General features: G+C 41.4%; 1 protein-coding gene across 1 annotated transcript in view; it reads left to right on the top strand.

Moving 5' to 3' along the window:
• The window catches only part of TTC27 (tetratricopeptide repeat domain 27), a 175459-nt gene that overhangs the window by 120631 nt on the left and 38066 nt on the right, over window positions 1-16762 (top strand). The gene's annotated exons all lie outside the window — the stretch shown is intronic.

Raw genomic sequence — 16762 nt, 5'->3', positions numbered from 1 at the left:
ATCATTGTTTTTTTTTTTTTTAAGATTTCATTTGTTTGACAGAGAGAGAGAGATCACAAGTAGGCAGAGAGGCAGGCAGAGAGAGAGAAGGAGGAAGCAGGCTCCCTGCTGAGCAGAGAGCCCGATGCGGGGCTCGATCCCAGGACTCTGGGATCATGACCTGAGCCGAAGGCAGAGGCTTTAACCCACTGAGCCACCCAGGCGCCCCTGATCATTGTTTTTTAAACCATGCTTTCTTTATAACTGTTTTCCTATTTCACCAATCAAATGCACAAATTACTGTCAACCGTGGGTCCTGACAGACATGCACACTGACTTGGTAGAATTCTGGTGAAAATACTACTTTGTAATCAGCTCCTCCTGTTTACTGAGGAGCTTACTGTGACCCAGATACCTTGTTGGGCATTTTGTCAGTATTTGAACTTAAGACAGTCTGACCGCAGAGCTTGTGTGCTTTTTTTTTTTTTTTTTTTTTTTGAAATTGTGGTAGACAGTAAATAACATAAAATTTATCATCTTCACCATGTCTCAGTGTACCGTTCCACAGCATTAAGTGCATTCCCATCGTTGTGCAACCATCACTACCTGCCATCTCTACACTTTTTTTTTTTTTAAGATTTTATTTATTTTATTTGACAGATAGAGATCACAAGTAGGCAGAGAGGCAGGCAGAGAGAGAATGAGAGGAGGAAGCAGGCTCCCTGCTGAGCAGAGAGATGCGGGGCTCGATCCCAGGACGCTGGGATCATGACCTGAACCGAAGGCAGAGGCCTTAATCCACTGAGCCACCCAGGCCCCATCTACACCTTTTTTTTTATCCTGCAGAACTAAAATTTTGTACCCATTGAATGGTAGCTCCCTATTCTCCCCTTTCCTTAGTCCCTGGCAGCCATCCTACTTCCTGTCTCTCTGCATTTGACTACTGTAAGTACCTCGGATGAGTAGTCTCATAACAGTATCTGTCCCTTTGTGACTAGCAAATTCCCCAGCATAATGCCGATGTTGTAGCGTGTGTCAGAATTTCCACTGTGATGGATATACCACCTTTTGTTTATCTGTTTGTGGTTGACCACTGGGTTGCTTCTGCTTCTTGGCTCTTATGAACAGTGCTGCCATGAACAAGCATGGGCAGAGATGATCATTTTTGAACTGGGTAGATTTGGGGCATATCTTTTATATTGAAAAAAATTAGAAGTACATTTTTTAGCTACTTGCTTGCTTTCTTCACTCTGGGTAATGAATACAGTGAGAACCTCCCAAATCAGCCGGTTGTTAAGAAGTCTGGGGAAGAGATTATCAGCAGAATTAGAGGATCAGCAGAAATTAACAGATACGTTCAGCAGTTAGGATGTTTCAAGTATACTGAGATTTGGCTTTCATGGACCTCTTGCTCTAACTTGGTGGTTGTCAGGTTGGGCGGATTTGGCCCTGCAGGGGCATTTGGCACTTTCTGAAGGGGAGGTGAAGGGGTCTACTACTGCCATCTAGTGGTTGGAGTCCAGGGTGCTGCTACACATCCCATAATGCACAGGAGAGCCCCCCAAGATAAGGAATTATCTGGCTTCAAATGCTCAAATGTCGGTAGTGCCAAGATTGACAAACCCTGTTCTTATGTGATTATCGCTAGGCTTTTTTCTTTTTTTTGGGGGGGGGCGGGCTCATAGAAAACAGAACTCAATATTGTGTTGTCAAAATTTTATTTTTACTTTCAGGAAAATTGTATCCTATCCTTGTTTATCTTAGCACCCCTACCTAAAATTTGCCCAACCACGGCTGCCCTAAGGAGTGAGGAAATAAACTCCCTCACTTAGCCTCTGTAATCTAAGTTAAGTCAATGCCATGTTCCTCACAAACATGGATTACTGTCTCAAGCACACAGTCTCTTCCCAACAGATGGCATTCACGGTTTCCTTGTTTTTCTCCTGCCTCACAGGCTCCTCCTTCTCAGTCTTGACAGGTTACTGTGTTTAGTGCTTGGACTTTCTCTCTGTCTACAGTCGCTCCTTGGATTTCATCTGCTCCCATAGTTTTGATACTGTCTGTACACTGATAACTCCCCAACGTGGGTTTCAGCCCCATTTTCTCTCCTGAACTCTAGATCCCTTTGTCTAACTGCTCCCTCAGTCTCCCCATGTGTCATTCCAACTTAACATCTCGTGTCTGAGATGCTCTTCTACCCCTCCTCAAGACTTTTGTTCCCAAGGTCATCCCCATCCTAAATTACCCTGACTGGTCTTTCTGCCTCTGTCCTATTCCCATCTGCCTATTCTCAATGACCATCCAAGTGGATCCTTTCAAATGTGGGTCAGATTTGTCATTCCTCTGCTCCATTCCCTAGTGTTATCAGCCCAACTCCCCCAAAGGCTGGCAGGGCTTCTTCCAGCCTAACTCCTCTTATCCACCACCCACCACCCTTTACCCCACATTAGCCTCTTTGTTCTTCCCTGAATATTCTAGGCGAGTTCCTGCCTCAGGGTTTTAGCACTTGCTCTCCCGCTGTCTAGTACTTTCTTCCAGATATCTACATACCTCACTCTTGTCTCATTCAAGTTGTTGTTCAAATCTTACTTGTTCATAGGGGCCTTCCACAATCAATTCTATGTAAAATCACAGCCCATTTTCCACCCTGCCTTATACTCTTTCTTTTCCTGATTTTTCTCTAGAGCACTTAGCACTTTCTAACACTTTTACAGCTTACTTTGAAAAAAAAAATTTTCTCCTTCCTGAGAATGTAAATCCTATGAAGGCAGAAGTTTTTAATTTGTATGGCTCGTTTATATTTTCCTGGTGCCTGTAACAGTGCCTAGCATGTATTGGGATTCAATAATTATTTGTTGAGTGAGCAAATGCATAATATCTTTAACCAGTTCGTCAATCAAATATAGATACTAATTGTCTTCTGTGCACATAGTTCCAAGTCAGAGGATGAAGCAGTAGCAGCAGATCACCAGAGAGGCTCACTTATACCCTCTAGTACAGTCTAGTGAAGCAAACATGAGCAAAACTAGCCAAGAGTACAAGGCATCAAAGAAATAGCAAGTGAGTTACTTCTAAAGCCCTAGTTACATAGAGGTCAAAGAGGTAGTAGAGATAGGACAGTAGATAGTGAAGATAGGATGTTGCATTTGGCTTTGAAGGGCAGTACTTGAATAGGCCAAGAGGAGGGCAGTGGTTGAGAGCATCCAGGTAGGTGGACAGTATGAGCAAAACCCTGGAAACAGGAAGATAAGGGGTGTGTGTGTGTGTGTGTGTGTGTGTGTGGGTGTGTGTGTGGGTGTGTGTGTGTGTTGGGGGGGAACAGAGGAGTTTTGGAGAGTAAAAGGGAATAGGGAGTTCCAGTGGGAAATCTGGATTGGAGCCAGATTATAAAAGGTCTTAAATGTGAGGCTAAGTTCTTTGGCTTTTTATTTGGCAGATTGGGAGCCACTAAAGGGCTGCTATGTGTTTGGCTTTATTTTGAATGAAGGAATGTGGTTTGCATGGAGGTAATTTAGGCTTATTGTCCTGGCAACACTGAGGCCGTGTGAGATAACTGGATGTGGACAGGTTTGGGAGGCCAGCCCTAGCCTAGCATGATGGTTATCAGTGTGGCAGGGGCAAGAGGAAAACGGGATGGGTATGAGGGAATCTGCGAGGGAGGACTTGACAGGCCTTGATGGTCTCATTATATAATTTTGAATTAATTACTTAGCAAGACAAAGAAATGACAGTTGCTCAAAGCAGCGTCACAACACAAACAGATGTTATGCGAGGATATTTTGTAGTTTGTCATATGGATCCAATTGAGGCTGTGAGCCGTGCCGAAGTATGTAGGCGTGTGATGCTCCAGTTGCACAGAACTACTACAGGATGCAAACTTGGACTCCATCGACTTTAGAACCTGGGATCCAAGTTTGAACTATCTGTGGAGAAGGAACACTCCTACGTGCCGTTGTCTCCATTAAGTCCTGGGACAGGAGGAAAATAGAATGGAATTTAAGCGAAGAAGGAATTTAAAGAAATATATTCTCTTCTTTCAGCCATTTCCAAACAGGTTTAATAACAAACTTGAGGCGAAATGACAGTGATGCTTGAATGGCTTTTGTGCATTGCAGTGATTTTCTGAAACCACATTGGTATAAAAATAGGAGTGTTTGGTTTTATATCAGGGAGGGTTTGCAAAACCAAATGCTCTGTCTTCGGTACATTTGTTAGAGAACCGGAAGACGTGTGTACCATTTCCATTTGTGCTTTGAGATTGCCGGCCGTTGTTCACTCATACCTATGTGTTTCATTTTCCCAAGCGACTTCTGAAATGACTGAGATTCGTCCTCAGACTTGAGTGTGTGGGCTGTTGGAAGCCGAAGAAAGTGGGAGGAAGTGATAGCCATCCCCCACAAGCATGATCTGCAGTCGCAGGACCAGGATTAAAACAGAAATCTTTGTGTCTCCTTATTATTCCCATTGTCCCCTACTCTTTTTTCTTTTTTAAAAGATTTTATTTATTTATTTGACAGAGAGAGAGAGAGATCACAAGTAGGCAGAGGCAGGCAGAGAGATAGGGGGAAGCAGGCTCCCCACCGAGCAGAGAGCCCAATGCGGGGCTCGATCCCAGGACCCCAAGATCATGACCTGAGCTAAAGGCAGAGGCTTAACCCACTGAGCCACCCAGGTTCCCCCCGCAATATCCCCTACTCTTAGGTAAGAAGTGAAAACAAGAAATTGCTCAGATATCAAACCAGTATGTGTAGCTCTGAAAAAGGAAAATACAGCTTATTATTTTTTCTCAGTACCAACACCATATTCCTTTTGTCAGCCCCTCCCCAGTACATGTACCCTCTACCCCCCATTTATTTTCCTGAACTCTCCTCCTCACTGAGCTGGTCACCCACCTCTGTAAGGTTATATGATATTACTGTAGTGATTACATCCAGAGACACATGTAGGCAGAACAGCTAGAGTGGAGAGGAGGCGGGGGGGGGTCGCCAAGGACTGATGGGGTCAGGGAAGGCCCAGCTGGAGATGGGGCAGGAGTTAGCTCAAGTGTGCCCCAAATGGTGGAAGGTGGGTCGATGTTCAGAAGGGGAACTGACTTCCCAGGGAGGAGAGCATGAAGAAAGCCATGGGTTTGAGTGTTCATTAAGCATAAATGGCCACTTTATGGTTGTTATCCTGGTAACTCATCCTGTTTAGCGTTTGTCTCAAGATTTTTCATTTCTAAATGAAGTATTATTAATTGTTGCATAAAAAGCCGTTGGAGTGGGTTTTCACAGACATCTACCTTGTACTTCCATCTTCTGCCATAATCTCATCTAGTATTAATTATATTTGAGGCCTTGCTAAGATCTGAACAATGACTAGTAACAGCCTGTCTGTTTCTTTCCAACTCTTTCCTGACACGGCTTGCTGACATTACCCTTTTAAGGACTGCGTGCGGGGTGCTTGTTGGTACAACCTACTTTGCTTGCTTGCAGGTGCTGAGAACCGCCACCTTCTTCGGGTTCTGGGTGGTGGTAGGAGAAATACTGGAGCCAATGTCTTCGTAAGCCCCCTGGTATATATCAGACATATGTGCCAAGCTGCAGTCAGCATGAGGCATGATGTTGCCTGGCTACCAGTTGGCAGGATTAGTGGGAAATGTGGGGAATCAGAGGCTAGACTTATGGGGAGCAGAGCAGAGCAGGCCTGCCATAAATAAAGTGCATGGGGAACAGTCTGAATTCTCTTGCTGCTGTGGTTTGATCACTTATCATATGACCTCAATATACCATTATTTTTGTATTATGTGGCTTGGTAACTTTTTATATAGTTTATAATAAACCCTTTGGCGGCATTCGACTTCAAAAACCAAACAAACCAAAAAAGTGTGTTTTCGGAGGACAGTAGGAACTCAATTCTCATTTGCCAAGAGAGCTAATGATCCTGCACAAAATGTAGTTGACATGTACCCTCCACCTCAGGGGCCATGGTGGCATCACTGACAACGTGAAAACCACAAGACCTAAGTCTATTGAAGAAACATTAGCATTTATGTCTAAAGTGAGTATTTTTTTTTTAAGAAGTCATGTCCAAAGTTGATGAGTTAATATGTGGCTATAGGAGATGCATTTTCATGTCATTCTGTGAGGCTTGACTTTTTATCTAGAGCAAATGAAAATGAGCACAAATGTACGTATATGAGAAGTTGAGATCTTAGGTGTTAATGTGCTAGCTCGTTTATTAGAACTAGTTCAGTACCAGTTGAGTTCATCAGTTTAGTAGAACTAGTTCAGTACCAGTTGAATTCATCAGTTTAGTATCAGTGACAGCAGATGCTTCAAATAGAAAAGTCATTAATTCTGTTCATATAATGCTTTAATTTCTTCCATCCAGTTAGTGGATTCAAAGTAAAATTCTTGGAAATTCATTCTCTTAAAGGTGAAACATCTGACATTATTCTGAATGCTGTTGTAAATTCAGTTCACAAGTTAATGTAACAGATTAAAGTACTACTTTTTTAGTGGCGATAATAAGGTTATAAATTTTGGTGAAACAAGGCAACATGGCAAAAAGAATGCTCTTTCCGAATTAAGAAAACCTGTGGAACATGAATATACTTGGATTTGGCTGTAGTGGTAGACATGATGCGGTGCAAACAGGCTTCTACTAATGGATATAAAAACTGGCTGTTGTCATTTACAAATATTTTCATGTACACAGTTTGGGAATTATGATTCTTGTGACACATCTGATGTTGAATTAAAATTTCTATAGTGTGGCAGTATATACTTTTCTGTTTCTTCCCATCAAGTGGACTTTAAAAATGTTTGAGTTTTTGAAGAATTATTTTACAGGTGTCCTACAATGATACGAACTTTTAAGAAAAAGAGTTTTTTGCATTTGGCTGTATTGTTTTCATAATCAATTGGAAATCTTTATGTAGTCAATTAACGAAGTTCCAAAAACTTCAGCTTTTTTAAAAAGAGTTTTAAGCAAATTGTAATATATATATGTGTATATATATATATATTTTTTTTTTGCAAATTGCAATTATTAAAGGCAACACTTTCAAACATGAAGACATTGAAATTTTCCATAAAAAAGAATAGTGAGAGCTCAGGGTTTAATTTTGAAATGTAAAGTTATAATTTTGAATATCTTTCTGTATTCGTCTGCTAGGGCTGCCATAACAAAATACTACAGACTAGGTGGTTTGAAATGACAAATTTATTTTCTTACAATTCTGGAAGATAACAGTCCAAGATCAGGGTGCTTTCAGGGTTGATTTCTAGTGAGGTCTCTCTTCCTGGTTTTTGGATAACAAGGCTTTTTCCTCTGTGTGCCTGTAGTTCTCTTCTTATGAGGACACCAAAAGTCTTATCAGATTAGGGCCCCACCTCTATGATGTCATTTAATTTTAATTATTTCCTTCAAGGTCCTATTTCCAAGCATAGTCACACTGGGGGTTGAGTATCAACATTTTGAATTTTGGGGGTTTAATTCAGTTTATAACATCCACTTAGGAGGAATCTTTTCTTTGTAACCTTTTATTAAGCAAATTTCAACTATATAAAATATAAAATAGCAGAGAGACTACTATAGTGAGCCCTGTTCCCATATGCATAAACCGGCTTCAACAATTACTAACTTATGGCTGATTTTATTTCATCAATATTTCCCTAACTCTACCCCATATTATTTTGAAACAAATCAATATATCAAAGCATTTAATTTTTTAAAAAAGATTTTATTTATTTGACAGAGACACAGTGAGAGGGGCAACAGAAGGAGGGAGAGTGGGAGAGGGAGAAGCAGGCTCAGCAGGGAGCTGCTCAGCAGGGAACCCCATGCAGGGCTTGATTTCAGGACCCTGGGATCATGACCTGAGCTGAAGGCAGCCACTTAAGGACTGAGCCACCCAGGCGCCCCTCAAAGCATTTAATTTTTAAATGTTTGAGTACGTATCTCTGAAGAAATGACTTTATAAAATAACCATAATGAGGTTTTAGGTGGCTCAGTTGGTTAAGCCTCTGCCTTCAGCTGAGGTCATGATCTCAGGGTCCTGGGACTGAACCCCACATCAGGCTCCCTGCTCAGTGGGGAGCCTGCTTCTCCCTCTTACACTGCTGTTCCCCTCTGCTCATGCACTCTCTCTCAAATAAATAAATAATCTTTTTTTTAAAAAAAGTAATCATAATACCATTATATTTAAAGCATCAATAATAATTTGTAGGAAACTTTTTTTTTTTTTTTAAAGGAGAGAGAGTGGAGAGGGGTAGAGGGGGAGGGAGAGAGAGAGAATCTCAAGCAGACTCCATGCCCAGCACTGAGCCGGATGCCGAACTTAATCCCACAATCCTGAGATCGTGACCTGAGCCAAAAATCAAAAGAGTTGGACGCAGCCAACTGTGCCACCCAGGTGCCCCTGCAGGAAACTTTTATTGAGGTTTTGATTTTAATTCAATGAATTTATATTCTATATTAGAATTAGGCCTATAACTTAGCAGTCTCTAGATCTGGTGAAACGTAACAAAGAATCATAAATAGAGACAGCTTATTTGATGAATTTTGTTTTATTAAAAATATTTGTTCAGGGCGCCTAGGTGACTCAGTTGGTTAGGTGCCCCAAGATCTTAGGTCTTGATCTCAGGGTCCTACTTAAAAAAAAAAAAAAAAAAAAAAAAAAAAAAAATTTGAAAAAAGCCCTCTAAACAGAGGCCAAAAGACAATTCCTAAGAAAAATACTTAAAAGTTTCAGTATTAACAAGATTAGTATTAAGAATATCCTCTAGGAGCACCTGGGTGGCTCAGTGGGTTAGGGTCTCTGCCTTCGGCTCAGGTCATGATCCCAGGGTCCTGGGATCCAGCCCTGCATCGGGCTCTCTGCTCCGCAGGGAGTCTGCTTCCTCCTCTCTCTCTGCCTGCCTCTCTGCCTAGTTGTGATTTCTCTCTGTCAAATAAATAAAATATTAAAAAAAAAAAAAAAGGATATCCTCTGTTTAGCAGCAGGTGCTCTGAGTTTACTAGTTATCTCAGTGCATTAAAATTTTTTTCCAGCTTTATTGAAATATAATTAACATATTACATGATGTAAATTGAAAGTATACAATGTGATCGATACTTGTATATATTGCAAAATGCTCATCACCATAGCATTAGCTAAATACCTCTGTCACCTTCTGTGTGTGTGTATGTGTGTGTTTTGATAATATTTAAAATCTACTCTCTTGGCAACTTTCAAGTATATGATACAGTCTTGTTAACTATAATCACCATGCTAGAATGTTAGAACCCCGGAACTTACTCAACTTATAACTGAAAGCCTGTCCCCTTTGACCAGCGTCTCCCCATTTCCCCTACCCTCTCAGCCCCTGGCAACCACCAGTTCTCTTCAGCTAGAGAGTTCAGCTGTTTCAGATTCCACATACAGGTGAGAACATAGAGTCATTTGTCTTTCTCTGTCTGACTTACTTCATGTAGCATAATGTCCTCAGAGTGCATCCACGTTGGCACAAAAGGCAGGATTTCCTTCTTCTTTATGGCTGGATAATTCTGCGTGTGTGTGCGTGCAGGTATGTGTGTGTCCACATTTTCTTTATCCATCCCTCTATTCCCAGGCAATTAGATTGTTTACATACCTTGGCTATTGTGAATAATGGTGCAGTGAAGGTGAGGGGGCAGATACCTCTCTAAGATCCTGATTTCAGTTCCCTCAGATAGATACCCCAAAGTGGAATTTGCTGGGTCATATAGTAGTTCTATTTTTAACTTTTCCTCACTATATTTAGAAAGAATATTTTCTCAACTAAAATTATTATGATCTACAGACAAGAGTCAGTCAAAAGTTTTAGTAATATTAAATGCATTAATAACAATACATTTATAATTTATTATAATAATATATTAATAATTATATTGTATATAATACATAATAATTTATTATAAATTATTATTTATAATAATAATAAATAATGACAATTAACAATGAAGAATGTTGGAGTAGGCAGGTACTTTTATGAGAAAATTCTAAGTGCTAAGATCGTATCAAAAACAGGAATTAACCAGAAAAACAACAGTGATATGATATTAGATTAGATATGACTAAGGAAATGATTAAAGTTTATAAATATCTACTAACAAAATTTCAGTTATTTTAATTCTGTAATATATTACAGAAATGTGCAAATGTATAGCTTGATTAAGTTCCTTTTGTTATATCTAAATTTCAGGTAATCAGCATTTAAATATTTTTGCCTTAACATATTTTTATGTTTCATTTTGAATAGAACAATCTCAAAGATCCCCTGATACAATAAAACCAATTTTGTTGTTCAACAATTTGTTGGTCAATAAGGCCTTTTTAAAGATATGTAACTTTAATTATTTTCTAATGCTCTGTTTCATTTTCAAAAATGTTGCAGTTTGGACAGTATATTACATGGTTGCCTAACTTAGCATTATCGAGAACCTACCACATACACGGATGTGGGAATGAATTCAGCTGTGGCATCCTGTCAGTGGAGAGTGGAGAGTCTCCACCAGGGAGTGATATGGCTAGACCTAGACTGTGAAGGGACCTACATGCCCCTCTTCAGGATTATCTAACCCTGTAGATGTGGAAGTCTGTTGTGGTTTTGAATAAAAGAGTGATAGGACAAAAATAGTATTATAGGAAGTTTAAATAAGGAATAAATGTTACGGATGAGTGGGCAGTGAGAGTGCAAAGATAGAACAGGTTGAAGCCTCGTTACAAGGGGACATCTCCTGGGACTTAATCATTTGGACTGGCAGGATAGAGGGAGAGCTTGGAATCCGAGAGGATGCCAGTGTTCTCACTTGTCTGATGAAAAAGGAAGATGTCCCTGTTGATAAAATATAGAGATTTCAGAAGAAGGAAAAATACCTTTTACAGGAGGTGATGTGATTTTTGGATATTGACTATGAAGGCATGTTGCTGTATCTAAGCAGAGATGGCTGATCGTTCATTGGTCATAAGAGACTGAACCCAGTAGGAAGGCCAGAATTGAGCTTGCAGATTTGGGGCTTTTTTTTGTGGAAGCAAGATAAAGCCATGCAAGTGAATAAATTCTTTACACAAAATCTTGGAAGAGAACATTGAGCAAAATCCTGACCTTTGAGCAGCAGTTAGAGGAAGGTAGAAGAAACAGCAACAGTGAAAAAAGATTCAAACAAAATACACCAGAGTCTTGGTCAGAGGGGTAGGGATTCATGGAAAGGATTCATGGGAACTAAAGGAAAAAGTGTTAGTGAGTAATGTCACATTGTAGTGATGAAGTCCAGAGAGGGCCAAGAAGAGGTCATTGGATTGGAGCTCACTAATGACCTTCAGAGCCAGCTTCAGAAGGTTTAGAGTGGGCGGCACATGAGGAGAAGGATATAGCATGTGTAGACTGTTCATACTGGGAGCATGTCGAAGAGATAAGAGTCAAAATGTCATGTACAAGGGCAGAAGAGGCAGGTAAATCTTTGCAGGATACTGGAGACCTTTACATGGTTGAGAGCAGTGGATAAAGGAGAAAGTGAATCCAGTGGGTGGAGGAGAGAGTGAATATTACATAGACAGGGAAAGGTAACTAGGGAAGATCATTCTAAGGAAGAGTGAAATGAGCAGAAGAGATGAAGGTATTAGCCCTAGAAAAGGAATAATGTTTCTAATGACACTGGAAAGAAGATGAGAGCATTACTATTATAATAGCAATTTCTGTGAACCATCTTCTGTAGTCTAAGCTGGAATGTAAGCGTAAACCATTTTGAGGTATTGAGGAGGCTACGGAAGAATTGTGTTAAGACATGGCCTCTTGCCCTCCTGTGGTTTCTATGGGCTAAATGAGGAGAGGAGGCAGAAATAACTTTGTATGTGGCCAGGGGGTAGAGTAAATAGACAGCATGCTTTGGATGCCTAGTGATGGCAGTATGAATGGGGATGTGCAGATGTTCTTTTTTTTTTTTTTTAAATGTTTTATTTATTTGGCAGAGAGACACAGCAAGAGAGGGAACACAAGCAGGGAGAGTGGGGGAAGGGAGAAGCAGGCCTCCTACTGAGCAGGGAGCCCGATGCGAGGCTCGTTCCCAGGACCCTGGGATCATGACCTGAGCTGAAGGCATCCCCTTAACGACCAAGCCACCCAGGTGCCCCGATGCAGATGTTCTGAACTAGGAAGAATGGTTGGGATTTGGATGGGAGGCAAAGTTGGAAAAACATGTTTCAGGAAAGGAGACTAGCAGATGCAAAAGCCGGCCGTGGAGCCAACAAAGATTTCTTGACAAATACTGGTTTTCACTGTTTATTTTTTATTCAGTTGTAATGATGATGATGATGATGATGATGATAGCAGCTAACTATCGAGTGTTTACTATGTGCCAGGTACTAGTCTAAGCATTTTGCATGTATTTTTAATCCTCACTACAATCCTTGAGGTACTTACTGTTTTTACCCTCATTCAACAAATAAGGAAACAGAAGGTTAAGTAATTTGCACCAGTTCCCACAGCTTATGACGGGTGGAGCTGGGATTTGAACCTGGACTTTGTGGTTCCAGAGCGCTGACTCTTAAGCTCTCTTTCCTCTTGTCTGTAGAGGACATTGTCTTATGTTAGGAAGTAATGGTGAATTTGGTTGAGGTCTGATTAGAAGTTACGAGGGGCGCCTGTGTGAGTCAGTAAGTTAAGTGTCCAACTCTTGATTTTCACTCAGGTCACGGTGTCAGGGTCATGAGATCAAGCCCCTCATTGGGCCCTACACTCAGCACAGTCTGCTTGAGATTCTCCCCCTCTGCCCCTCCCCCGTTTGTGAGCTGGCTCTCTCACTCTCTCTCTCTCTAATTTAAGAAATAAATAAAAATCTTAAAAATAAATAAAACCTAATGTTAAATAAATAAAGTCTTAAAAAAAGAAGTTATGGAAAGGTTTGAACACAAAACTGTCATTTGAATTATTTTCCCCCTTTAATGAAGAACCACTGGGGTTTTCCTCAGGAGCAAAGAGAGGTTCTGACTTGGGTGTTTTGGAATGATCCAGCACATGGCCTTGAGTGTCCCTGCAGGGCTGCGGAACTTCAGAGGGTCTGAGGGAGCCCTTCCAGCCCATGCTATACAGAAGGCCCCACATGTGACGCAAGACTCTGGCAGCGTTGGTAATTATCTTTGGAATTGTGTTCGTCCTTGATCTGTAGCGGTCCATTTTTGACGTTATCAAAGTTTTTGAAAGAAAATGTTTTTACTGGAAATGGGGTTAAAAGAGTTCCTGTTGTGAACTGGTATTAGCTCTGGTGGAAAGAGTCAAGGAATTGGAGCTTACATTCCGAGGGAGAAGACAGAATGAACATATGTGAGTAATATGTAGAGAAAAAAGAGATTCTTTCCTTTTTGTTCTTCCTTTTTCATATTGGTAAGCAATAAAAAATGAACCTCTTGAAGTCTCACTTGCGTAACTGCCAGGAAACACGAGCGCTGCAGTGAACATCTGGGTGGTAGCTGTGACTCCCAGGGTAGCAGGGAGGCCGGGAGCCTTGGTGCCCCGAACCTGATTCTGAATCCTGGTGGCTACAAAGAACAGACTGTAGGTCGGTCACCTCATCTTTCTGCGCTTCAGTCTCCTTACTTGTAAAGTGGAGATTATAATACCTGTCTCCGTGTGCCACAGGGGACATTCGAGCCAATGTATGTGCAGCGTCTAGATGTTTCCAGGCCCATAGTTCTCAGGCATGGATGGTACATTATGGACTTTCTCTCTCTCCTCCCTGTTGCCGTGCGGTAATAGCAAAGGAAGGAAATCAGCGTTGCCCCATTATCTGTAGCCTAGAAAAAGGGCGATACACCCAGCAGGAGAGTCTCACGTGCAGATGACATGTGAATGCTTGTACTACCTCACGTTGCGAATTCTCTGGAAGGAGCGGGCAAATACTGGTGGTAACCAAATTGAGGGGAGGAGTAAGAGCAGGGCATTAAACAATGAATAGCCTGTCTAGTAAAAAGAAAAAAAGTCTGTGTAAAGTTTATTTGGTTCCGTAGTTTAAACAAGACACCGCAATAGAGAACGCTTTTCCTTTAGAGAGAAAGAGAAGCTCGAAGCTGAGGACGTGTGTTTCCTTAGGAAGGAGAACTGCCTATTCAGTAAATGAGAAATTTGGTTATAAAAGAATTTTAAAAGAATATGAGCCCCAGGCATCACTTCAGGAAAAGCTGTCACCAAAGAACATTGGTATCGCTCTTGGATTTGTCTTGGGTCATTTCCTGTTTAAGGAAACCACATTCAACCACTTATCTACATTCAGGGTCATGGGAATGAGTCAGGGACGTGAAAGGAGGCGATGGAGAGTGCAGCGCGGCCTTGAGGATTGCTTCTAACGTGTTGACCGTTATACGTGATAGCTGAACAATTCGGTCAGTCCAGTGAGGAAAACTAGCAAAAGTGTGAGGCTGCTGACCATTCGTTCTGCAGAAACCTTGAGGAGGAAGGAAATTTGAGTAATAGACTCATCATTTAAGAAAGAAAATTGTAATATACAAGCAAATGGTACCTATTGCAGATGTACTTTAAGACTCTTGTAAAAATTAACTTTTTAATTGTAAAAATAATCCAAGCCCATTGCCTAGTGGTGCTTAGTGTATGTTAGCCTTCAGAGTGGCAAACTATTTAATTTCTTTTTTTAAAAAAATGGTTTAATTTCTATTTTAATTATTGAGGCTAATACATATTGTGCTTTCTGTCTTCGTCACACCTGTTGCACACCAGGAACCAGGAACCTTTGTGTGGCTTGAAGCAAATTACTTCCTGTCCATGCCTTGTTTTCCTCTCTGCCTCTTTTGAATTGATTTCTAAGGCTCCTAATTGAATGCCTTGTGCCCCTCAAACCTGCTGCTTCTCTGGTTTGTATCATCAGGGTACTTACTTTACCACTAGATGGCACTAATATACCTTTGAACCCAGTCACCCCTTCGTTTTTAGGATCTTGGGTGTGAAGAAACCTTGGAATTTTTGCTTCATCAAATCCCTATTTAACAATTGGGTGACTGAGACTCCGAGGTTAAGTTACTCCAAGCCTCTTGAATCCCACTCACCTGTCTTCCCCTCTATTCCACTCTTCTTCCAGGGGGCTTTGTGAGAGGAACTCAGAGAGAAACCTCATTCTCAACCATTCTTGTCCTTTGCTAATTATTTTTAAAATAATTTTATTTTTTAAAAATATTTTATTTATTTATTTGACAGAGACACCGTGAGAGAGGGAACACAAGCAGGGGGGTCGTGGGAGAGGGAGAAGCAGACTTTCCGTCAAGTGGGGAGCCTGATGTAGGGCTCGATCCCAGCACCCTGGGATCATGACCTGAGCCGAAGGCAGACACTTAACAATTGAGCCACCCAGGCACCCCTATTTTAAAAATAATTTAAAACCATTCTTTAAGTTCATATATCTTCACATTCAAAATAAGTAGTTGTCCTGCTTTTGTGTTTCTGTATTGGCTCCCTCAGAGAAACAAGCTAGACTGTCAGCTTCTGAAGAGGATTGCCCTACAGATAACTAGCCTGCCTTCACAGTTCGCTCTGGAATAAGCTCTACAGATATCCCAGTCAGCTTCTCTGCCCGATGATTCTCTGTCTCTGTTCCTGCCCAGTCCCTTTGATAAGAGGTTTGCCTTTCAGCTCTTCCCTGCACCTGAATATGGTCAAACCTTGTGCTTCATCAGTGTCCACTTGCCTAAAGAGAGCTTTGAGGGGATAGACTCCAGTTCTTAAAAAATTGATCTGCTGAATTTTCCAGCCCCTGTTGACTGAGTTCTTTTGTTCCCCTCTCACTGTATTGGTGACAAGGATGGTATTGCCATCAGTCTTGGCTGTATGTGGGCAGAATGGTACAATGGGAGGCACTGTGGCCACGTGGAGAAGACATGGGCTCTGCGCTCCCATTGACTGGGTCAGGTTTCTCCTGTATCGCTAACTGACTTTGTGATCCCTTACCATCTCTCTAATGAGGGTACTGTTTACTACCTTGTGAGGCTCTTGTGAGGAAGCAATGAGGTAATGTGTGGAAAGTTCCTGGTATCCATTCTTGGCACACATTGTACATGCTCATTAAGTGCTAATATTCTGATTGCTATTGTATAGAGAGAAATAGGAGAGACTATAGCATATGAAAGGTAGGAGCCTAAGGGAGGGTCTCAGCCAGAAGAAGTAGATTTTTTAAGATTTTTTTTTTTTTTAAGATTTTATTTATTTATTTGACAGACAGAGTTCACAAGTAGGCAGAGAGGCAGGCAGAGAGAGAGAAAGGGAAGCAGGCTCCCTGCTGAGCAGAGAGCCCGATGCGGGGCTCGATCCCACGACCCTGAGACCACGACCCGAGGTGAAGGCAGAGGCTTAACCCACTGAGCCACCCAGGCGCCCCTTAAGATTTTATTTTTAAGTAATCTCTATACCCAGTGTGGGGCTCACAGTCACAACCCCAAGATCAAGAGTCATATGCTCCAGCGACCGAGCCAGCCATGTGTCCCAAGGAGCTAGATCTTTACTGAAGAAAGAAGGGAGGGATGCAAGGCATGCTGGGGTCTTTGTCAATGTTTTGTAGAAACCGTGTAGAACAGTGCTGCCCAGTGTGCTGGCCACTAGCCAGTCTGGCAGTCAAACACACTTGAAATGTAGCTAAAGTCAAAACTGAGATGTGCTGTAAGTGCAGAATACATAGCAGATTTCAAAGACTTGGTACGAGAACCATGAATATAAAATATTTCAATAATTCCGCATACTGATACCATGTTGAAATGACACTATTTGGATTTGTAGAGTTAAAT

This window comes from Lutra lutra, chromosome 9, assembly GCF_902655055.1.
Source record: "Lutra lutra chromosome 9, mLutLut1.2, whole genome shotgun sequence".
Taxonomy (NCBI): domain Eukaryota; kingdom Metazoa; phylum Chordata; class Mammalia; order Carnivora; family Mustelidae; genus Lutra; species Lutra lutra.
This window is presented reverse-complemented; position numbering and strand designations above follow the sequence as displayed.